Genomic DNA, 23,805 nt, shown 5'->3' on the forward strand with positions numbered 1-23,805 from the left:
AAACTGGAGCAGCTGAACATTGCTTATCAATTGGGACGGGTAAAATGGACCCAAGCGTATAGAAAGAAATTGCAGTATGAATTGAGGCAGCAGTACGCCTAACTTTTCATTGTGAGGGATGTACAAGGGTGGCATCATAACCCTGGAAAGCAGTGATGGTGAAATAAATTGTCCAGAAAGACAGGAGTGTGATAGAATCCTCACCACTCACCTGGATGGGTGCAGACACAACAACACTCAAGCAGCTCAATCACTGTCCGATGCCCCACCACTGGACTCAGTCTCTAACCCCTCCATCATTGGCTGCAGTATGTATGACCTACAGCACGTACTGCAGCAACTCACCAGATTTATTTGAACCGCATTTCCTTGCCTTGTGGCTTATGACACTGAGAAAGACAGGAACAGCAATGTTATGGGAACACCATCATCTCCAAGTCACACACCATCCTGATTTGAATATATATCGCCACCCCTTCACTCAACTTCCACCGGAGTTGCAGTGGGTGTGTGCCAGAAGTGTTGAGCAATTTTGGATCCGTTGTCTGTTATAAAGAAGTCCATTGAAAAGTCCTTCATCAGTATCGAATTCCTAACCAACCTGGGGTGATGTCATGGGTAACAAATTTGTTGGAGTTTTTTTAAGATTTAGCATCATTAGTGGATGTTGTTTACCATGTTTTAATTTTCCGAAGACATTTGATCAAATACCTAACACAAGATTTGCAGCTGAACTGCAATCTCTCCAGACCAATTAGAAAATGGGATAATAACTCGGGTAAATATTGGGATAGTAATTCTCATTCATCATTCCAGTTGAAAAGGTGAGATTAATTGATGATTCTGAGATTTGTTCCAGGAATTCTGCAAATATTATTATTTACAATGGATATGGGTAAAGATCATAAACAAGAATATTTAAAATTGCAAATTATGTGAGGTTGCATCAAACGGCAGAATGATCAGAATGAAAGGGATAACATTCAAGGAGATTGATAAAGATTCAATAAATGGCAGATAAATTAGAAATATTATTTAATAGACATGCAGAAAATAACTAAAATCCCACATGAAGACCACCATTGTGTAGGAAATATATATCAGGATTTACTTTTTCATGTCTTGTGTTATTAGCAGATGCACTAATTACTTTGTTTCAAGTTGCCCAATATAAACCAATTCAATTAACGTTAATTAAGACACCATTCTTCATGATTAAAGGGCAGCATTTGTGTAGCGCCATTTAACTCTTGGTAATGAGAGATGTTAAGAAGCGATGAATAAAGACTTTATTTATTATTTCTGCACAGTTCCAGCGCCTTTTCAATCAGTTTCCCCCACTTTCACCAGCAGTAATTTCTACCCCACCACATTATCTACAGTCAGAATGTTTATACTCAATCTACAGGCAAAGGCCATCCAAAAGTAATTGTGTCAAATTCATGAACATGATATACATTATCTGTCAGATATCTTTACCAGATAATAGAATGATTGCAGTTCCTTCATTTCCTGAAATATTGTACCTCGGCAGAATTGTGAATTAGAACTAAATGATTTTCTGACATAGCCGTTTGGATTTGGTTTCTGTTATTTGAAAGTGAATAGACACAGGACTGGAACCAATGCTCCATCTAATTTTTTCGTGAGCGGTCCCGTTAACTTCCTGCGCGGCCCATTGAAATTTTCACGCTGGTGAGCGGCCTGCGCGGGACCTCCAGACCACTGCATGGCCGTGCAGCTTAGCCACAACATTGACTGTAACCCAACTGCACTCATTCGCTGTTGCATTAATACCTGGAAATTGTTTCAATGAAGCATTAAGAGTATGATTTGCTCTTTCATCCTTTTCTGTCAATGTAATTCCTGTTATCTTTGTTTAATCAGCCTTTTCGTTGGCATTGATATTGTCCCTGTCCTTGCCTTGGAAACATAGTTTCATTTCCTCAGGATTGCTTCTATTTTTATTCTACTAAATCCTAGCTTGAATTACGTAGCCTTGGTTACTGAATCTCTATCATGGGCACCTTCCTGAATGTGTGGTTGGGAATTCCTTCCTGTGTCATCACAACAAGCCCAGATGATGATATATTTTGTTGTTCTTCCAGATACAGAAACGTTCAACCTTCGTGTTTTGACAAAAAGCACTAAAATAACACCCAAACCTAGCAAACCTCAGAGCAGTAAAACTCCAGGATGACTAAATGCCCCCAAATCCCGCTCCCTGATGCTCCTGAAGGTGTCCCGTCACCACATCTTCACAATAATCAAGAGCGTGTGTAAAGAGCTGGTGCTTTCCTTCTCTCCACTAAATTGACTGTGGAGCAGCTGCCGGCAGGTACACAAACCAATTGCTCTTATTGTCAAGATACACTCCCCTCAGCAGCAATATCTGACGCTAAAGTAAAATGCTAGCAAGTGAAGCAAAGTGTATCCTGATTGTAAGAGCAGTTGGTTACGAAACCTGTTATTATAGTGAATGGCTTAGAGATTGCCATTGTGCTTAATGGGCTTATACTCAAATATGGTTGTGTTTATTTCCTATTTTATATTGTATATAATTTTAAAAATTTGCCAAAAACTTTTGCATGAGCTTTGTTCTCATACACATAAAGGAAGCTGTGTTTGGGATTAAAACATGTTTCCATTTTTGGCTCTCGGTATTAGATTAGCATCAAGCATTCCCAGATAAGATTGATACTTTACAAAGTAACAGAACCCCAAAAATATACCTTAAAAACCCAACTCCAGAAGATATAGTTCAAAGTACAATAGAACCCCAACAACATGCTGTGGAGATTTTAAAATGCTCCTAAGGAGGCAAATGGCCATTTTCATACTGTCTTGGAGTCTTTACTAGGTTTACAGCAAAACTCAGTCCAGCTCCCAGCTGGTGAGAGTTTTGTTGGGCCTAATGAAGGTGTAATAAGTGGAGTTTCCAGGTGCTATCCCAAGTTATGCCCCCCCCACCCGCCCCATTTTGTGCAATCCATCCTCAATGGCCCCCAAAATCTTAGCCACTAAGTGACTGCGAATTACTTCTAGATTGAATTAAATTTCTGTATGTAGTTGGGCAATACATCTGAAAGAGATATTCCATTAATGAGCCACTTCCAGCAATTACTTTTCTTTTCTTGCTGGAATTCATATAGTTCCAGACATGTGCTCCATATGTACCTGAGAAGAAGCTCTCGATATTCTCCTTTTTCCAGGGAACATAGTAATTTTCCCAGTTTTGATATGGGATTGGATAGAACCGCCTTGAGATCCAGAAAGAGATGCCATTGCATTCTTTTCCAGCGAAGGAGACTAGGTTCTTAGCATTGCACCATTGCTTCAGAACACGGGTTATCAGTCCAGGGCCTTGATGACCCCAAATGTGTCCAACATAATGGGCCACAAAATCTTCCATGCAGTCCCACATAAAATGATGGTGGCTGTAATGAAATCCCATTGCTCCATTACTGAAATATCCTAATGCTTGTACAGAGGTAAAAGTGGCAAATGGCAAAGGCTTCATTGAAATAATTTCGGTATCCAGGTAGATGCCACCGTATTTCCATAGCAGTGCTAACTGCAGCCGTCAGCAAGCACTTGGATCCAAAATCTTTCCAAATCTGGATTTACCTGTAGTATAATGGACAGAGTAAAATGTAAACCATCATGCTCATTTTCACCATAGTTAAACTTGTTTCTCCTCCAGTCTCTGTGGCGCCTCCTTTAGCTAAAGTCCGTTCTCGGCCAAGAAACCCAGTTTGCAGGGGTTCCAGGCATCGCCGGAGGTAGCTCTGCAACCAGGATTGTAAGAGAGTGTTTGAATTGGTTTCTTCCCCAATGATTTCTCCCTGTAGAATTATGGGCATGAAGCTGCACCCTTCCACTACATGGCACCAGATACACTATCTAAAGTGTTGTTAAGGAAGTCTAGAAAGAAAGAACTTGACCATTGAGAGGTGTAATAGATGGGGAAGTAGGAGGCCATGTGTCAGCTGAAAACATTTTGCTTCTCCTGTTATTGTCCCCTTCATTAATTGTCAATGAACCACAACATGAAACCGTCATGCCACAACTGAAATTGACCAGTCAGTTCTACTCACTGGGAAACAATTCTAACCTCTCTTCCTCTTTTCTCCTCCAGATGTGGTGAACAGTGAAGAACTAACTGGGTGAGGCAAATTAAGCTGAGTCGGCAAAACTCTATTAAGCATGTCTGCCACTTGCAGTGACTTCCCCTCACACACTACCAAAGTGCTGGAATTGCTTACTGTGGTGTATGTAACCTGTTCCACCTTAAGAGAACTACCTTAAGAGATGTACTACTTTCTCTTGGCTGCTGTATACTGTAATACCGGTGGTGACCACACCGGTATATAAGTGTTGTGTAGGGATTTGCTGGGCAGTTCAGCCCTGACCTCCGAGTAGTAAAGACCTGTTAAAGTTATTCTTGTGGTCTGTGTCCAGTGATTTATAATAAGCATAACTGGGACACACAGACTTAACAGTGGCGACGAGTCCGATCTTACCCTGCGGCAGTTTTACATCCAAGGCAGCTTTGTCCTCAGAACGGGCGTCGAGAAGAGGCATCCGCCCTCATCATCCTGCTGAGCACCATCGCACGGGAGGCATCGAGAACCCGGGTTAAAAAGAAAAATTCTGACCACGAAGCCCTCCATCAGCGACAGGCAGTGACCATCCCTTCTACCACGGTGGTGGGTAAGCCGATCAGCGACACGAGCAGAAAGTCGGCCGCGTTGACTGTGGAGTGGGGGAGGGAAAACGGAGGAAAAAGGGCGGAGAACTCGACCACGGCCGGTGAAAAGGGCCGGGCTGCAATCGAGGCCGAGAGGCGCAGCGACTGGGGCAGCTTAAGGCACGAGAGCCGCGGAGAACTCAAACGCAGCTGGTGTAAAGGACCGGGCTGCATGCGGGGCTGAGAGGCGCAACAGCAGGGGAAGCGTGAATGCCCACGGGAACCGCGGGGGAGTAAAAGCAGCGTCGGGGAATTGAGAACCGCTGGGGAGGCGAGAATGGCAGCAGCACGGCAATCGCCATTGCAGCCAGCGGGGGAAGAAGGCAAACGCGGGAATCCGCCATTGTAGTCGGCGGGGGAAGAAGACGAGCGCGGGAAAGACCGCCAAGCGCGGGAAGCCGCCATTTTAGTAGGCGGGGGACGAAGACAAGCGTGGGAAGCCGCCATTTTGAGAAAAATAATTTTTTTTTAAATTGCAAGGATGCCTAAACATGGGAACATTAATACCTTTGATAGCGATATCGAAGATTGGACCACGTATGTAGAACGCATGGAAGTTTATTGTAAAGCAAATAAGGTACCAGATGATGAGAAAGCACTAACCTTATTAAGCTCAATGGGTGCGAAGACATACGGGCTATTGAAGCACCTTCTGTCACCAGATAAACTGGCGGATCAGACTTCCGCGAATATTGTTACCGTCCTGAAAAATCATTTAAACCCCACGCCGCTGATGATAGCGGAACGATTTAAGTTTTACAGAAGAACGCAGCTGAAAGACGAAAGCAACGCTGAATTTTTAATTGAACTGCGTAAGCTATCAAAGTACTGTCAGTTTGGAACAGGACTAGCAGATGCGCTGAGAGATAAATTTGTGTGTGGATTGTTAAAAGAAGGAACACAAAAGCGACTGCTTGAGGAGAATGATCTTACGCTTGATAAAGCTGTCACTATTGCAGCATCGCACGAAGCTGCAGCGAGAGGCACTGCGGAAATGCAGCTACGGTCACCGGAACTCAGCACCAATCAAATGGTCTTGGGTACAGTAAAATGTTACCGTTGTGGAAAGACAACGCACGATCAGAACCAGTGCTGGTTCAAAAATCAGGAATGCAGAAAATGTGGCAGGCTTGGTCACATAGCTAAAGTATGCCGGTCAGGAAAGAAGACCAGCAACAAAAAGTCACCGCGGGAAAAGTACAGAAAGGTACACAAGGTGACAGAGAACAGTTTGAACGAACAGAAGTCAAATTCAGACTCCAGCAGTAATGAACTGGGTAGTCTAAGAGTACACAATGTTGGTAATGAAGCAGACCTCCAAACAATCTGGGTCACACTTCAGATAGCAGGAGTCCAAGTGAAGATGGAATTGGACACTGGATCGGCATTGACAGTCATGAATAAGCAAGATTACAAAAGGTTTTTCCCACATATTCCCCTACGGGATACGGAGATTGTATTGAAAACATACACGGGGCAAAGAGTATACCCCATCGGGAAGATGGAGGTAAAGGTGGTCCACAAGGGCAAAGAAAGCCGAGGAATGGACTTATATGTGCTACCTGAGGGAGGTCCACCACTACTGGGATGGGAGTGGATTAGGAAAATAAATATGGACTGGCATTCCTTAAAAGCACTAACGGTAGATTCCGGTAAAAAAGATGTCAAACCTGAACGATTGTCCAGAATATTGGACGATGCTAAAGAGGTGTTCCAACAGGGACTGGGAACACTGAGAGGAATTACGGCAAACATCAAGGTTGAAGAACATGCAAACCCGAAATTTTTCAAAGCCAGACCGGTACCTTATGCGATATGACCTGCTGTGGAAGCTGAGCTGGACGGGCTAGAACGTTCAGGAGTACTGTCTAAGGTAGACTGGAGTGAGTGGGCCACGCCCATTGTCCCCGTCATGAAGCGTTCATCGAGCAACAAGCCGGGGGAACCGGGGAAGGTTCGCATCAGTGGAGATTTCAAGATCACTGTTAATCCGGTGCTTCACACGGTGCAGTATCCGCTTCCGCGGATTGAGGATATCTTCGCTTCGTTGTCTGGCGGGAAACACTTCACCAAGATAGACCTGGTGCAGGCGTACTTACAGATGGAAGTTGAGGAAGAGTCACGCCATTATCTCACGATCAACACGCATAGAGGCTTGTACCGGTATAATAGAGTGGTTTTTGGAGTGGCATCGGCTCCAGCAATTTGGCAGAGGGCCATGGAGCAGGTTTTACAGGGAATTCCAGGCACACAATGTTACCTGGACGATATTCTGATTACAGGAGATGATGACGAGGAACACCTTGCAAATTTGGAACTGGTGCTCACCAGATTGAAAGAATATGGACTTCGAGTTAATCGCCAGAAATGTGAGTTCTTTCAGAAGCGGATCTCGTACTGTGGTCATGTCATTGACCAGGAGGGGCTTCATAAGTCTCCTGACAAGATCGAAGCTGTTGTGAAGGCTCCCGCTCCGGATAATGTATCCCAGTTGAGGTCGTTCCTAGGGCTGATTAACTATTACCATAAGTTTCTGCCAAATTTATCCATGGTGCTGCACCCGCTGAACGCTCTTTTGCTGAAGGGAGTACCATGGAAGTGGAGCGAGGACTGTAAGAGGGCCTTACGCAAAAGCAAAGCATTGATCACCTCAGAGGAAGTGTTGGCTCACTTCAACCCAATGCTGCCTATTCGTTTGGCTTGTGATGCTTCTCCATATGATATTGGGGCAGTACTCTCACACAAGTTGCCAAATGGCCTGGAGAGGCCAGTTGCGTTCGCATCCAGATCATTGACCTCCGCTGAGCGCAACTATGCTCAGATAGATAGGGAGGCTCTCAGCCTTGTGTGGGGAGTAAAGAAGTTTAATCATTACCTGCAGGGCCAGAAGTTTACGCTTCTGACAGACCACCAGCCGTTGGTATCCATTTTTAACCCTAAGAAGGGTGTTTCGGTGATGACAGCACAGAGACTCCAGAGACGGTCCCTTTTCCTAGGGGCACATCAATATCAGATCGAATTCAAAGGTACAAAGCAGCATGGTAATGCTGATGGGCTGTTGCGCCTGCCACTACCTACTGAGGAGGAGGCACCGACGGTTGACCCGGTGGAGTTATTTCACTCGACCATCATCGAATGTTTACCTGTCACCAATGCAAATATTGAAAGGGAGACTAGGAATGACCCGACACTGTCCCGGGTCTACGAAGTGACAGTGAAGGGATGGCCAGCACATGGTGATCCACTGTTACCGGCATTCTCAGCAAGACGAGAACAGCTGTCCGTCTGTCAAGGAACATTGCTGTATGGAACAAGGGTGATTATTCCTCCTAAGTTAAGAGAGAGAGTTCTAAAGGAACTGCATGAAGGTCCTCTGGGGGGAGTCAAGATGAAAAGCCTTGCTAGGGCTTATGTGTGGTGGCCGGGTATCGACCAACAGATAGAGGATCTGACGAAAAGCTGCTCAGGGTGCCAAAAAGTGCAAAATGCACCTCCAATTGCACCGCTGCATCCATGGGAATGGCCTTCAACCCCATGGCAACGTGTACATATTGACTTTGCTGGTCCATTCATGGACTCCATGTTTTTAATTGCGGTGGACGCACATTCTAAATGGCCAGAAGTGATTAAGATGACTACCACTACCTCGGAAAAGACGATCGCGGTGCTAAGAACGATATTTGCAAGAAATGGATTGCCAGAACAAATATGTTCAGACAACGGACCGCAGTTCGTGTCAGAAGAATTCCAGAAATTCATGAAGAAGAATGGGGTGAAACATTATACCTCTGCCCCATATCATCCGGCTACAAACAGGTTGGCCGAGAGATTTGTACAAACGTTCAAAAAAGCAATAAAGGCCATGAGCGAAGATCAGATTCCACTACAACACAAGGTGGACAAATTCCTACTGGCATATCGAAACGCCACTCATGCAGTGACAAACCAAAGTCCTGCCATGATGTTCTATAACAGGAGGTTGCGGTCCAGGTTGGACTTGTTAAAACCAAATGTGTGGAGGGGAGTTGAAAACAAACAGTTCCAGCATATAAATAACAAGACCGCTCGGAGTTTCGAAATAGGACAACCAGTGTTAGCCCAGGACTATAAAAATGAGAAATGGCAATCTGGAACAATTCGGGCCAGACAAGGACCCCTGATGTACACGGTAGATATTGGTGAAAATGTAATACGGCGTCATGCTGACCAACTGGTAGAATCGAGAACAAGGGTCGAACCCATGGTTACGGCAGAGACAACCGTGGAAGAAGTTAGTGAACCTGAAGCATCTACCTCAGAAGTGAATGTACCTGATGATGATGTCCAATCCATAAGAGACCAACTAGATGAGTCACCCCAGCAACGAGAATCAGAGACCCCTGAAAGGCGTTATCCAACTCGAATCAGGAGGCCTCCTCAGAGACTGAATCTTTGAACTGTTTTGCATGAAGTTGTATATATATATGTTATTATGTTATGTTAAATGGGGATATAACTGTTAAGCTAAAAAGGGAGGATTGTGGTGTATGTAATCTGTTCCACCTTAAGAGAACTACCTTAAGAGATGTACTACTTTCTCTTGGCTGCTGTATACTGTAATACCGGTGGTGACCACACCGGTATATAAGTGTTGTGTAGGGATTTGCTGGGCAGTTCAGCCCTGACCTCCGAATAGTAAAGACCTGTTAAAGTTATTCTTGTGGTCTGTGTCCAGTGATTTATAATAAGAATAACTGGGACACACAGACTTAAAACTTACCATCAATGACCAGGAGACAGCACAGCTCCCCTTACTGCTCCCTCAGCATCTTGCAATGCCAGCAAATGTTAGCATGCATCCTCACTCAATCTAAGTGTCCTGAGCCCAGAGACATCCAGAGTTAGACAGTGAGGAGGTGAGGAATGCACAAGGTGAAACCATCATCTGCAGAGAGGGGTAGCCCCTCTTTCCAAACGAGATTGTGCCAGCAGACCCCTGATGGCATCACTATGATTTGTGAATATCTGATGAACCATTATGTTGGAAGGTTCTCCAGAAGCTCACTAATCATAGTATGTCATGCTTTACATGGTACTGCATGAAAGAAGGCATGCCAGGGTCATCGAAAGCCAGTCTTGCCTGTTTGACTGCAGCTTTTATGATGCCAGCAACTGTCTCTGTACAGCTTGGCAAACCTACCTGGAAATGATGTGGGGATCAATCTTCTCAGGGTCCAGGTTAGCAGAGATGCAAATGACGTTCTGTACCGTCTGCTGTAAGGACACCGGCAGTTGCCATGCTGCAGAGAACTTGTGAATCTGCAGGGACAGCTGTTGCCTGAACCTTGGCCGCACTTCCTTGCAGTCATGTGCAATATGTTGCTGTGGAGCGGCATAGGGGCAACCTTCCTCGCAGCACCACCTCGACCTCAGCAGGCATCAGCAGGGAGTTGGGGAATGGGCTACTCTGTCACTTCTCTACAAACTCATGCCTACACCTGAAGTTCCCTTTCCCTTTGCTTTGGTCTGTCACTTCTTACAACCTGCCCTTTCAGCCTCGGCTGCTAATGGGTTGAGATGCCTTTTAAGTTTTTCCAAAAGGTTTTTCACAAAGAGAGATAGAATGGAACAGAAATGACAGAGACCAGGACAGAAAGATTCTGAGACATGGAGAGATAAGCACAGAAACAGTTACTCTAGTGAGACCTTTTACTATTGTTTGTGAGCAAGGAGATTAACTATTATATTTTATACTAGCTGGAGTGCCTGGCGGTGCCGAGGCTTTTTCGAGGGCACGTTGTTGTTGGAAGAGAGAGAGAGAGAGCGCGACTGGGGGGAAGAGAGAGAGCGACTGGGGGGAAGAGTGAGAGTGACTGGGGGGAAGGGAGGGAAAGGGGGGAAGGAACGGGGAAGGGGGGAAAGGGGAGGGGGGGAAGTGGTGAGGGAAAGGGGGGGAAGGGGGAAGGGGGGGGAAATGGGGCGGAAGGGGGGAAGGGGAGGAGGGGGAGGGGAGGGGGGAAGGGGAGGGGGAAAGGGGAGGGGAAAGGAGGGAAGGGGAGGGGGAAGGGGGGAGGGGGGAAAGGGGAGGGGGGAAGGGAGGGGAGGGGGGAAAGGGGGGGAGGGAGGGGAGGGGGAAGGAGGGGAGGGGGGGAAAGAGGAGAGGGGGGAAAGGGGAAGGGGGTGGAAGGGAGGGGAGGGGGGAAGGGGGGAAAGGGGAGGGAGGGGGAAGAGGGGGGAAGGGGGGAAAGGGGAGGGGGGAAAGGGGAAGGGTGAAAGGGGAGGGGGAAGGGGAGAAAAGGGGGGAAGGGGAGGGGGAAGGAGGGGGAAGGGGGGAAAGGGGAGGGGGAAGGGAGGGAAGCGGAGGGGGAAGGGTGGGAAAGGGGAGGGGAGAAAGGGGAGGGGAGGGGGGAAAGGGGAGGGGGAGAAGGGGAAGGGGGGAAGGGGAGAGGGGAAAGGGGAGGGGGGAAGGGGGGAAGTGGGAAAGGGGAGTGGGGGGGGAAGGTAGGGGGGAAAGGGGAGGGGGAGGGGGGGAGGGGAGGGGGGATAGGGGATGGGGAAGGGGGGAAAGGGGAGGGGGATGGGGGAAGGGGAGGGGGAAGGGGGGAAAAGGGAGGGGAAGGGGAGGGGAAAGGGGAGCGGGGAATGTGGGGGGAAGGTGAGGGGAGGGGGAGGGGAGGGGGGAAAGGGGAGGGGAGGGGGGAAGTGGGGGGAAAGGGGAGGGGGAAAGGGGAGGGGGGAAGGGGAGGGGGGGAAGTGGAGGGGAGGGGGTGGGAAAGGGAGGGGGGAAAGGGAGGGGAAAGGGGAGGGTGGGGGGAAAGGGGAGGGGAGGGGGGAAGGGGAGGGGAGGGGAAAGGGGAGCGGAGGGGGGAAAGGGGAGGGGAAAGGGGAGGGGAGGGGGGTAAAGGGGAGGGGAGGGGGGAGAGGTGAGGGGGGAAAGGGGAGGGGAGGGGGAAAGGGGAGGGGGGGAAAGAGGAGGGGGGAAAGAGGAGGGGTGAAGGGGAGGGGAGGGGAAAGGGGAGAGGGAAAGGGAAGGGGAAAGGGGAGGGGGGAAGGGGGGATGGGAGGGGAGGGGAGGGGGGAAAGGGGAGGGGAGGGGGGAAGGGGAGGGGAAAGGGGAGGGGAGGGGAAAGGGGAGGGGGGGAAAGGGGAGGGGAAAGGGGAGGGGAGGGGGGAAAGGGGAGGGGGAGGGGAGGGGGGAAAGGGGAGGGGGGAGAGGGGAAGGGGAAAGGGGAGGGGGGGAGGGGAAAGGGAGGGGGAAATGGGAGGGGGGAGAGGTGAGGGGGGAAATGGGAGGGGAGGGGGGAAAGGGGAGGGGAGGGGGAAGAGGAGGGGGAAAGAGGAGGGGGTGAAGGGGAAAGGGGAGGGGAGGGGGGAAAGGGGAGGGGAGGGGAAAAGGGAGGGGGAAGGGGAGAAGAGGGGGGAAAGGGGAGGGGAGGGGGGAGAGGTGAGGGGAGGGGGGAGGGGAGGGGGGAAAGGGGAGGGGAGGGGGGAAGGGGAGGGGAGGGGGGAGAGGTGAGGGGAGGGGGAAGGGGAGGGGGGAATGGGAGGGGTGGGGGGAAAGGGGAGGGGGGAGGGGAGGGGGGAAAGGGGAGGGGAGGGGGGAAAGGGGAGGGGGAAGAGGAGGGGGGAAAGGGGAGGGGGGGTTGAAGGGGAGGGGGGGGGTAAGGGGGGGTGGGGGGGAAGGTTGGGGGGAAAGGGGGAGGGGGAGGGGGGATGGGGATGAGGGGTGGGGGAAGGGGGGAAGGGGAGGGGGATGGGGGAAGGGGTGGGGGAAGGGGGGAAGGGGAGGGGAAGGGGAGGAAGGGGGGAAAGGGGGGGATGGGGGGAAGGGAGGGGGAAGGGGGTGGGGAAGGGGTGGGGGAAGGGGGGAGGTGGGAAGGGTGGGGGGGAGGGGAGGGGAGGGAGGGGGAGGGGGGAGGGGGTTGGGTGGGGGTTGGGGGGGGAAGGGTGGGGTTGGGGTGGGGGGAAGGGGGGGGTGGTGGGGTAGGGGTGGGGTGGAGGGGTGGGGAAGGGTGGTGGGGGGGGTTTGGGAGGGGGAGGGTGGGGAAGGGGTGAGGGGGGAAGGGGAGGGGGAGGTGGGGGAAGGGGAGGGGGAAAGGGGAGGGGTGGGGGTAAAGGGGAGGGGAGGGGGAAGGGTGAGGGGGGAAAGGGGAGGGGAGGGGAAAGGGGAGGGGAAGGGGGGGGAGTGTGGTGGGGGAAGGGGTGGGGTGGGAAAGGGGAGGGGAAGGGAGGGGTAAGGGGAGGGGGAGGGGGTGGAGGGGAGGGGAGAGGGGGGAAGGGGGAGGGGAGGGGTAAGGGTGGGGGTTGGGGGAAGGGGGGGAGGGGAGGGGGAGGGGAGGGGAGGGGGGGAAGGGGGGGGTGAGGGGAGGGGGAATGGGAGGGGAGAGGGAGGGGGAAAGGGGAAAGGGAAGGGGAGGGGAAGGGGAGGGGAGGGGGGAAGGGGAGGGGGGAGAGGTGAGGGGGAATGGAGGGGAGGGGGAAAGGGGAGGGGAGGGGGGAAGAGGAGGGGGAAGAGGAGGGGTGAGGGGAAAGGGGAGGGGAGGGGGAAGGGGAGGGGAAGGGGTGGGAGGGGGAAGGGGAGGGGAGGGGAAATGGAGGGGGAAGGGGAGGAGGGGGGAAGGGGAGGGGGAGGGGGGGTGAGGGGAGGGGGAGGGGATTGGGGGAGGGGTGGGGGGAAGGGGAGGGGAGGGGGGAGGGAGGGGGAGGGTGAGGGGAGGTGGGGGGAGGGGTGGGGGGAAGGGGAGGGGGGGGGAAGGGGAGGGGGAAGGGGAGGGGGAAAGGGGAGGGGAGGGGGGGAAAGGGGAGGGGGGGATTGGGGAGGGGGAAGGGGAGGGGAGGGGGAAGGGGAGGGGGAGGGGAGGGGGAGGAGGAGGGGGTGGGGGAGGGAGGGGGAGGGGGGATGGGGAGGGGGGGAAGGGGAGGGGAGGGGAGGGGAGGGTGAGGGGGGAGGGGGGATTGGGAGGGGAGGGGAGGGGGTTGGGGTGGGAGGGGAGGGGAGGGGGAGGAAGGGGAGGGGAGGGGAAGGGGGGAAAGGGGAGGGGAGGGGGTAGGGGGGAAAGGGGAGGGTAGGGAGTGGGGAAAGGGGAGGGGAGGGGGGAAGGGGTGGGGAAGGGGGGAAAGGGGAGGGGGAAAGGGGGAGTGTAGGGGAGGGGGGAAGGGGAGGGGTGTGGGATGGGGAGGGGGAAAGGGGTGGGGAGGGGGGGAGGGTGGGGGAAAGGGGAGGGAGGGGGGAAGGGAGGGGAGTGGGGAAGGGGGGATGGGGAGGGGGGAGTGGGGAAGGGGAGGGGGAAGGGGAGGGGAGGGGGAAAGTGGAGGGGAGCGGGAGGGTGAGGGGGGAAAGGGAAGGGGAGGGTGAGGGCGGGAAAGGGGAGGGAAGGGGGAGGGGGAAGGGGGAAGGGAGGGGGAGGGGGGAGGGGATGGGGAAAGGGGAGGGGGGAAAGAGGAATGGGGAGGGGGAAAGGGGAAAGGGGAGGGGGGGAAAAGGGGAAGGGGGAAAGGGGAGGGAGGGGGAGAGGGGGGAGGGGAGTGGAGGGGGGAGGGGAGGGGAGGGGAGGGGTGGAGTGGGGAAAGGGAGGAGATGGGGAAAGGGGAGGCGAGGGGGGAGGGGAGGTGGGAGGGGAGGAAGGGGGAGGGGGAGGAGGGGGAGGGGGAAGGAGGGTGGAGAGCGGGAGGGGGAGGGGGGGAAGGGAAGGGGGAGGGGAGAGGGGGGAGGGAGAGGGGGGAGGAGGGGAGGGGAGGGGGAGAGTGAGGGGGGAGGGGAGAGGGAGGGGGAGGGAGGAGGAGGGGGGGGAGGGGGAGTGGGAGGAGGGGAGGGTGGGGAGGTGGGGAAGGAGTGGGGGAGAAAGGGAGGGGGGAGCCAGCAGACCCTCTCCCCTCTGCCGGCGATGGCTCCGCTGAGCTCCGTGCCGCCCCACGCACTGACATGCCGAGCGCAGCGCCCCGGTCTGCCCAAGCCCCGCCCTCCCAAGGCCGGGCCTGAGGCGGCTTGAGACGGCCGATTGCGGCTGGCCGGGCCCGGTTGCCTTGGTAACCCTCTTCCCCTCTCCGCCTCCCAATCTCCGGGAGCGGGCCTGGGCCTGAGCGGCTTGAGACGGCCGATTGCGGCTGGCGAGCCCGGTTGCCGGGGTAACCCTCTCCGCTCCCCCTCCCCTCCCGAGCCCCGCATCCCCCCCCACCCCCCGAATGAAGCGCGAGGAGCTTGCAGTGAGCCCAGCCCGCCTTTACCAAGATGGCTGGCCGCTGGTTCGGAATCGGGCCCAGCGGGGGGGTGGTGGGTGAGGGGTGGGAGGAGCTTGCCACAAAACAATTGCCTAGGGTCCAGCATGGCTGGCAACAGACGCCCAGGCTTCGAGGCCTACCTACAAAAATGGGGAAAGGTAGGAAAATTAATGAGATTAGATAAAAGATTTAGAAAGTTATTAACTTTTTTAAAAAACAATATGTGTTTTAAAAGCAACTTTTTTTTAAAGACGCAGAAAGCAGGAAAAAGAAAGGAAAAGTTTGGAATCAAGATGGCGGCGACTCACCTCGGTTCAGAACGATAAGGCCCTAAGGCCCACCCACACACGCACCGATTGGTCAATGGTCCTGTCACCGAAGCGTCGGCTTGGTCAATCGTCCTGTCACTCGACTCTAGGAGGGCCCGCCCGCACGCGCGATGAACCCGCCACGCAGCGATTGGTCGACCGTCGGGTCACTCGACAGTACGATTGGTCGACCTTAATGTCACTCTATGCTAATGAGCGGATAATGAGATGCTAATGAGCGGAATTTTTAACGTTTTTTGGATACCGCAGGCGCAATTTTTGTCTCGCCGAAACGTAAATACGCTTATGACCGTTCCGGAATCGTAAGCTTTATTTTGATGTAATGCACGTGTAGCTCTATAACTTTAGCGTGTATAGCCGGACAGACATACCGAAGGACAGACAGACAGACAGACAGATGTATCCTTTTATATATATAGACTTGCTGAAGTGCCCGGCGGTGCCGAGGGTCTTTTGAGGGCATGTTGTTGTTTTAAGAGAGAGAGAGAGCGACTGGGGGGAAGCAAGAGAGCGACTGGGGGGAAGCGAGAGAGCGACTGGGGGGAAGCGAGAGAGCGACTGGGGGGAAGAGAGAGAGTGACGGGGGGAAGAGAGAGAGTGACTGGGGGGAGGGGGGAAGGGGAGGGGGGAAGGGGAGGGGAGGGTGAAGGGGGGAAGGGGAGGGGAGGGGAGGGGGGGAAGGGGAGGGGGAAGGGGAGGGGGAGGGGGAGGGAAGGGGAAGGGGAGGGGGAGGGAGGGGGAGGGGGAGGGGGGGAGGAGGGGGAAGGGGGGAAAGGGGAGGGGGAAGGGAGGGAAGCGGAGGGGGAAGGGTGGGAAAGGGGAGGGGAGAAAGGGGAGGGGAGGGGGGAAAGGGGAGGGGGAGAAGGGGAAGGGGGGAAGGGGAGAGGGGAAAGGGGAGGGGGGAAGGGGGGAAGTGGGAAAGGGGATTGGGGGGGGAAGGTAGGGGGGAAAGGGGAGGGGGAGGGGGGGAGGGGAGGGGGGATAGGGGATGGGGAAGGGGGGAAAGGGGAGGGGGATGGGGGAAGGGGAGGGGGAAGGGGGGAAAAGGGAGGGGAAGGGGAGGGGAAAGGGGAGCGGGGAATGTGGGGGGAAGGTGAGGGGAGGGGGAGGGGAGGGGGGAAAGGGGAGGGGAGGGGGGAAGTGGGGGGAAAGGGGAGGGGGAAAGGGGAGGGGGGAAGGGGAGGGGGGGAAGTGGAGGGGAGGGGTGGGAAAGGGGAGGGGGGAAAGGGAGGGGAAAGGGGAGGGTGGGGGGAAAGGGGAGGGGAGGGGGGAAGGGGAAGGGAGGGGAAAGGGGAGCGGAGGGGGGAAAGGGGAGGGGAAAGGGGAGGGGGAGGGGGGTAAAGGGGAGGGGAGGGGGGAGAGGTGAGGGGGGAAAGGGGAGGGGAGGGGGAAAGGGGAGGGGGGAAAGAGGAGGGGGAAAGAGGAGGGGGTGAAGGGGAGGGGAGGGGGAAAGGGGAGAGGGAAAGGGAAGGGGAAAGGGGAGGGGGGAAGGGGGGATGGGAGGGGAGGGGAGGGGGGAAAGGGGAGGGGAGGGGGGAAGGGGAGGGGAAAGGGAGGGGAGGGGAAAGGGGAGGGGGAAAGGGGAGGGGAAAGGGGAGGGGAGGGGGGAAAGGGGAGGGGGAGAGGGGAGGGGGGAAAGGGGAGGGGGAGAGGGGAAGGGGAAAGGGGAGGGGGGGAGGGGAAAGGGGAGGGGGAAATGGGAGGGGGGAGAGGTGAGGGGGGAAATGGGAGGTGAGGGGGGAAAGGGGAGGGGAGGGGGAAGAGGAGGGGGAAGAGGAGGGGGTGAAGGGGAAAGGGGAGGGGAGGGGGGAAAGGGGAGGGGAGGGGAAAAGGGAGGGGGAAGGGGAGAAGAGGGGGGAAAGGGGAGGGAGGGGGGAGAGGTGAGGGGAGGGGGGAGGGGAGGGGGGAAAGGGGAGGGGAGGGGGGAAAGGGGAGGGGAGGGGGGAGAGGTGAGGGGAGGGGGAAGGGGAGGGGGGAAATGGGAGGGGAGGGGGGAAAGGGGAGGGGGGAGGGGAGGGGGGAAGGGGAGGGGAGGGGGGAAAGGGGAGGGGGGAAAGAGGAGGGGGGAAAGGGGAGGGGGTGAAGGGGAGGGGAGGGGGAAAGGGGGGTGGGGGGGAAGGTTGGGGGGGAAGGGGAGGGGGAGGGGGGAAGGGGAAGGGGGATAGGGGATGGGGAAGGGGGAAAGGGGAGGGGGATGGGGGGAAGGGGAGGGGGAAGGGGGGAAGGGGTGGGGAAAGGGGAGGGGGAGGGGGGAACAGGGAGGGGGAAGGGGGAATGGGAGGGGAAGGGGAGGGGAAAGGGGAGGGGGAAGGGGAGGGAGGAAGGGGAGGAAGGGGGTGGGGAGGGGGAGGGGAGGGGGGAAGGGGAGGGGAGGGGGTAGAGGGGGGATGGGGAGGGGGAAGGGGAGGGGGGAAGGGGGAGGGGGGGAAGTGGAGGGGAGAGGGTGGGAAGGGGTGGGGGAAAGGGGACGGGAGGGGGGGAAGGGGAGGGGAAGGGGAGGGTGGGGGGAAGGGGAGGGGGGGAAGGTGAGGGGGGGAAGGGGAGGGGAGGGGAAGGGGTGCGGATGGGGGAAGGGGAGGGGAAGGGGAGGGGAGGGGGTAAAGGGGAGGGGAGGGGGGGGTGAGGGGGGGGAAGGGGGGGTGGGGGAAAGGGGGGGATGAGGGTGGGGGGAAGGGGGGGGTGAGGGGAGGGGGAGGAGGGGAGGGGGAAAGGGAGGGGAAGGGGAGGGGGGAAGGGGGATGGAGGGGAGGGGGGAGGGGTGGGGGAAAGGGGAGGGGAGGGGGGAAGGGGTGGGAAGGGGAGGGGTGGGGAATGGGAGGGGGATAGGGGAGGGGAAAGGGGAGGGGAGGGGGGATGGGGGGGGAGTGGGTGGGGGTTGGGGGAAGGGGTGGGGAAGGGGAGGGGTTGGGGGGTAAGGGGAGGGTGGGGGTTGGTGGGGATGGTGGGGGGGGATTGGGGAGGGGAGGGGGGAAGGGTGGGGGGAAAGGGAGGGGGTGAGGGGGGAAGGGGGAGGGGTGGGGGTGGGGGATGGGGTGGGTGGGGGGAGGGGAGGGGGGAAGGGGAGGGGTGGGGGAAAGGGGAGGGGAGGGGGGAGGTGTGGGGGAGGGGGAGGGGAGGGGGGAAGGGGTAGGGGAGGGGGGGGGTTGGGGGAGGGGGAGGGGGGTGAGGGGAGGGGTGGGTGGGGGGTTGGGTGGGAGGGGGTTGGGTGGGGGTGGGTGGGGGGTTGGGGTGGGGGGTTAGGGGTGGGGGGGTGGGGGATTGGGGTGGGGGGGAGGGGTTGGGTGGGGAGGGGGGAGGGGTGGAGGGGGAGGTGGGGGTGGGGTGTGGGGTGTGGGGGTGGGAGGGGAGGGGGTGGGGTGGGTGGGGGGGAGGGGTGGGGTGGGGTGGGGAGGGGGTTGGGTGGGGGAGGGGTGGGGAGGGTGGGTTGGGTGGAGGGGAGGGGAGGGGGTGGGAAGGGGTGGGGAAGGGGGGTTGGGGTGGGGAAGGGGGGGGTTTGGGGTGGGGGAAGGGGGTGGGGTTTGGGGAGGGGAGGAGGTGGGGTTTGGGGTGGGGGAGGGGGGGAGTGGGGAGGGGGGATTGGGGAGGGGTTGGGGGGGTGGGGAGGGGGGTAGGGTGGGTGGGGGGTTGGGGTGGGGGTTGGGAGGGGTGGGGGGAAGGGTGGGGTTGGGGAGGGGGTGGGGAGTGTTGGGAGTGGGGATGGGGATGGGGTGGGGGGGTGGGGGGGAGTGGAGGGGTTGGGGTGGGTGAGGGGTGGGGAGGGGGAGGGGAGGGGTGGGAGGGGAGGGATGGGGGGTGGGGGAGGGGGTTGGGGGTTGGGTGGGGTGGGGGTGGGGTTGGGGAAGGGGAGGGGGGTTTGAGGAATGGGGAGGGGGAAGGGAAGGGGAGGGGGAAAGGGGGAGGGGGAAGGGGAGGGTGGGGTGTGGGGAGTGGGGGAGGGGGAGGGGTGGGAGGGGAGGGGTGGGGTGGTGGGGAAAGGGGAGGAGATGGGGGAAGGGGAGGCGTGGGGGAGGGGGTGGGTGGGGAGGAAGGGGGAGGGGGAGGTGGGGGGTGGGGGTGGAGGGGTGGAGGGTGGGGGAGGGGGAGGGATGGGGAGGGGTGAGGGGGGGGTGAGGGGGAGAGGGGGGGGAGGGGGAGTGAGGGGGGAGGGGAGAGGGAGGGGGGGAGGGAGGAGATGGGTGAGAGGAGGGGGAGGGGAGGGGGAGTGGGAGAGGAGGGGAGGGGTGGGGGAGGTGGGGGAAGGAGTGGGGGAGAAAGGGAGGGGGGAGCCAGCAGACCCTCTCCCCTCTGCCGGCGATGGCTCCGCTGAGCTCCGTGCCGCCCCACGCACTGACATGCCGAGCGCAGCGCCCCGGTCTGCCCAAGCCCCGCCCTCCCAAGGCCGGGCCTGAGGCGGCTTGAGACGGCCGATTGCGGCTGGCCGGGCCCGGTTGCCTTGGTAACCCTCTTCCCCTCTCCGCCTCCCAATCTCCGGGAGCGGGCCTGGGCCTGAGCGGCTTGAGACGGCCGATTGCGGCTGGCGAGCCCGGTTGCCGGGGTAACCCTCTCCGCTCCCCCTCCCCTCCCGAGCCCCGCATCCCCCCCCACCCCCCGAATGAAGCGCGAGGAGCTTGCAGTGAGCCCAGCCCGCCTTTACCAAGATGGCTGGCCGCTGGTTCGGAATCGGGCCCAGCGGGGGGGGTGGTGGGTGAGGGGTGGGAGGAGCTTGCCACAAAACAATTGCCTAGGGTCCAGCATGGCTGGCAACAGACGCCCAGGCTTCGAGGCCTACCTACAAAAATGGGGAAAGGTAGGAAAATTAATGAGATTAGATAAAAGATTTAGAAAGTTATTAACTTTTTTAAAAAACAATATGTGTTTTAAAAGCAACTTTTTTTTTTAAAGACGCAGAAAGCAGGAAAAAGAAAGGAAAAGTTTGGAATCAAGATGGCGGCGACTCACCTCGGTTCAGAACGATAAGGCCCTAAGGCCCACCCACACACGCACCGATTGGTCAATGGTCCTGTCACCGAAGCGTCGGCTTGGTCAATCGTCCTGTCACTCGACTCTAGGAGGCCCGCCCGCACGCGCGATGAACCCGCCACGCAGCGATTGGTCGACCGTCGGGTCACTCGACAGTACGATTGGTCGACCTTAATGTCACTCTATGCTAATGAGCGGATAATGAGATGCTAATGAGCGGAATTTTTAACGTTTTTTGGATACCGCAGGCGCAATTTTTGTCTCGCCGAAACGTAAATACGCTTATGACCGTTCCGGAATCGTAAGCTTTATTTTGATGTAATGCACGTGTAGCTCTATAACTTTAGCGTGTATAGCCGGACAGACATACCGAAGGACAGACAGACAGACAGACAGATGTATCCTTTTATATATATAGACTTGCTGAAGTGCCCGGCGGTGCCGAGGGTCTTTTGAGGGCATGTTGTTGTTTTAAGAGAGAGAGAGAGCGACTGGGGGGAAGCAAGAGAGCGACTGGGGGGAAGCGAGAGAGCGACTGGGGGGAAGCGAGAGAGCGACTGGGGGGAAGAGAGAGAGTGACGGGGGGAAGAGAGAGAGTGACTGGGGGGAGGGGGGAAGGGGAGGGGGGAAGGGGAGGGGAGGGTGAAGGGGGGAAGGGGAGGGGAGGGGAGGGGGGGAAGGGGAGGGGGAAGGGGAGGGGGAGGGGGAGGGAAGGGGAAGGGGAGGGGGAGGGAGGGGGAGGGGGAGGGGGGGAGGGGGAGGGAGGGGGGAGGGGGAGGGTGGGGGGGAAGGGGGAGGGGGAGAAGGGGGGAAGGGGAGAAGGGAGGGAAGGGGAGAAGGGGGGAAGGGGAGAAGGGGGGGAAGGGGAGAAGGGGGGAAGGGGAGGGGGAAGGGGGGAAGGGGAGGGGGAAGTGGAGGGGGAAGGGGGTGAAGGGGGGAAAGGGAAGGGGGGAAGGGGGGGAAGGGGAGGGGGAAGGGAGGGGGAGGGGGAAGGGGAGGGGGAAGGGGAGGGGGAAGGGGGGGAGGGGGGGTGGAAGGGAGGGAGGGGAGGGAGAGAGGGATGGGGAGAGAGGTGGGGGAGAGGAGAGAGGGGGGGAGGGGAGGGGGAGACTCCCCGAGCCCCCTGATCCCCGAGGCTCGCCCCCCCACCCCCCCCAAACTCCTGAGCCCTCTGATCCCTGCCCCCCCGAGGCTCACCCCCACCCGAACTCCCGAGGTTGGCCCCGCCCCCCAACCCCAACACCCACCCCAAGCACCGAACTCCGGAGGCCCGATCTTCCGAGCAAGGCCCCCCGCCCTCCGGAGCCCCGCCCTCCCGAGCTGGCTTCAAGACCGCCGATTGTGGCTGTGAGACAGCCGGCGGGCCCGGTTGCCGGGGTAACCCTTCCCGCTCACCAAGCCCTGGCCGAGATCCGCACTCCCGAGAGCCCTGCCCCCCCCCGCCCGAGCCGAGCGGGGAAGAGAGAGAGACGCCGCGTCTCAGCTGCTCCTGCTGCGCGCGCACCCTGACCCTCGTGGCTGACGCCGTTGCCCCGGGTAACGTGACACCGGGTGGGGGGGGGAGCTTTGCAGAAGTCGTGGGACAATTACCTAGCTCGGGCCTGGCTGGGCAAGAAAGCCCCAGGCTTTCAGGCCTAACAAAAATGGGGAAAGGTAGGAAAAAGAATCTTCAGGTTAGAGAAAATATTTACAAATAAATGAAGTTCTTTTTAAAACAATGTAATGAAAGCAATTTTATTTTGCTGGAAATGTATATTTGAAAAGAAAGACGCAGAAAGCAGGAAAAAGAATGGAAGCAAGATGGCGGCTACTCACCTCGGTTCAGAACGATAAGACCTCGAGGTCACTCTGTCGCTAATGAGCGGATAATGAGATGCTAATGCGCGGAATGTTGAAGGTTTTTCGGATACCGCGGGCGCGATGTTTGCCCGGCCGAAACGTAAATACGCTTAAGACCGTTTTGGAAAGGTAAGCTTTCTTTCGACTTAACGCATGCGTAGGTACGTTCTATAACTTTCGAGCGCATACCAGACAGACGCACACGTGATGACAGACAGACAGAAGGACAGACAGAAGGACAGACAGACAGAAGGACAGACAGAAGGACAGACAGATCGACCGATTTATATATATAGATAGATAGCTGGAGTGCCCGGCGGAGCCGAGGCTTTTTCGAGGGCATGTTGTTGTTGGAAGAGAGAGAGCGACTTGGTCAATCGTCCCGTCACTCGACTGTAGGAGGGCCCGCCCGCACGCGCCAGGAACCCGGCGTACGATTTGTCGACCTCAACGTCACTCTATTGCTAATGAGCGGATAATGAGATGCTAATGAGTGGAGGGGGGAAGGGGGGGAGGAGGGGGGGAGGAGGGGAGGGGAGGGGGGAGAGGGGACGTTCCCGAGCCCCGCCCCCGATCTCCCGCCCCGATCTCCCGTCCCCCTATCTCCCGATGTCCCACCCCACGATCTCCCGATGTCCCGCCCCCCGATCTCCTGTCCCCCGATATCCCACCCCCCGATCTCCCGTCCCCCGATGTCCCGCCCCCCGATCTCCCGATGTCCCACCCCCGGATCTCTCGATGTCCCGCCCCCGGATTTCCCGATGTCCCGCCCCCCGATCTCCCGATGTCCCGCCCCCGATCTCCCGTCCCCCGATCTCCCGATGTCGCGAGCCCCGCCCCCCGATGTCCCGAGCCCCGCCCCCCGATGTCCCGAGACCCGCCCCCCACCATCCCGAGCACCGGCCTGCTGCTCTCCGGAGCCCCGCTCTCCGGAGCCCCGCCCTCCCGAGCTGGCTTCAAGACCGCCGATTGCGGCTGTGAGAGACGGCTGGCGGGCCCGGTTGCCAGGGCAACCCTCCCCGCTCTCCAAGCCCTGCACGAGATCCGCACTCCCGAGAGCCCCGCCCCCCCGCCCGAGCCGAGCGGGGAACAGAGAGAGACGCCGCGTCTCAGCTGCTCCTGCTGCACGCGCACCCTGTGTATGTCCCGTGACCCTCATGGCTGACGCCGTTGCCCCGGGTAACGTGACTGGGGGAGCGGGAGCTTTTTCGAGAGCATGTTGTTGTTGGAAGAGAGAGAGAGAGAGCGCGACTGGGGAGAAGAGAGAGCGTGACTGGGGCGAAGAGAGAGCGCGACTGGGGGGAAGAGAGAGAGTGACTGGGGGGAAGACAGAGAGTGACTGGGGGGAAGAGAGAGAGCGACTGGGGGGAAGAGAGAGAGTGACGGGGGGAAGAGAGAGTGCGACTGGGGGGAAGAGAGAGAGCGACGGGGGAAGAGAGAGCGCGACTGGGGGGAAGTGCGGGGAAGGGGGAGGGAAGGGGAGGGGAGGGGGGAAGGGAGGGGAGGGGAGGGGGGAAGGGAGGGAAGGAGGGGGGAAGGAGGGAGGAAAGAGGGGGAGGGGGGAAGGGGGGGAATTGGGGAAGAAGGGAGGGGGGCTGGAGGAGGGAGGGGGGGGAGGGGGGTGGGGGGGAGGAGGAGAGGGGGAGTCCCCGAGCCCCGCACCCCGATCTCCCGATGTCCCGCCCCCGATCTCCCGTCCCCCGATCTCCCAACCCCCGATCTCCCGACGTC

General features: G+C 57.8%; 1 pseudogene; it reads right to left on the reverse strand.

Annotated features, from left to right (window-relative positions):
* Positions 1 to 3,013: 3,013 nt before the first annotated feature.
* LOC147116035 (alpha-1,4-N-acetylglucosaminyltransferase-like) overlaps positions 3,014 to 23,805 on the reverse strand; it is an 83,017-nt pseudogene continuing 62,225 nt past the window's right edge.

Source organism: Somniosus microcephalus, chromosome 6, assembly GCF_052327205.1.
Source record: "Somniosus microcephalus isolate GS21.2 chromosome 6, FLI_Smic_1.0, whole genome shotgun sequence".
Classification (NCBI taxonomy): domain Eukaryota; kingdom Metazoa; phylum Chordata; class Chondrichthyes; order Squaliformes; family Somniosidae; genus Somniosus; species Somniosus microcephalus.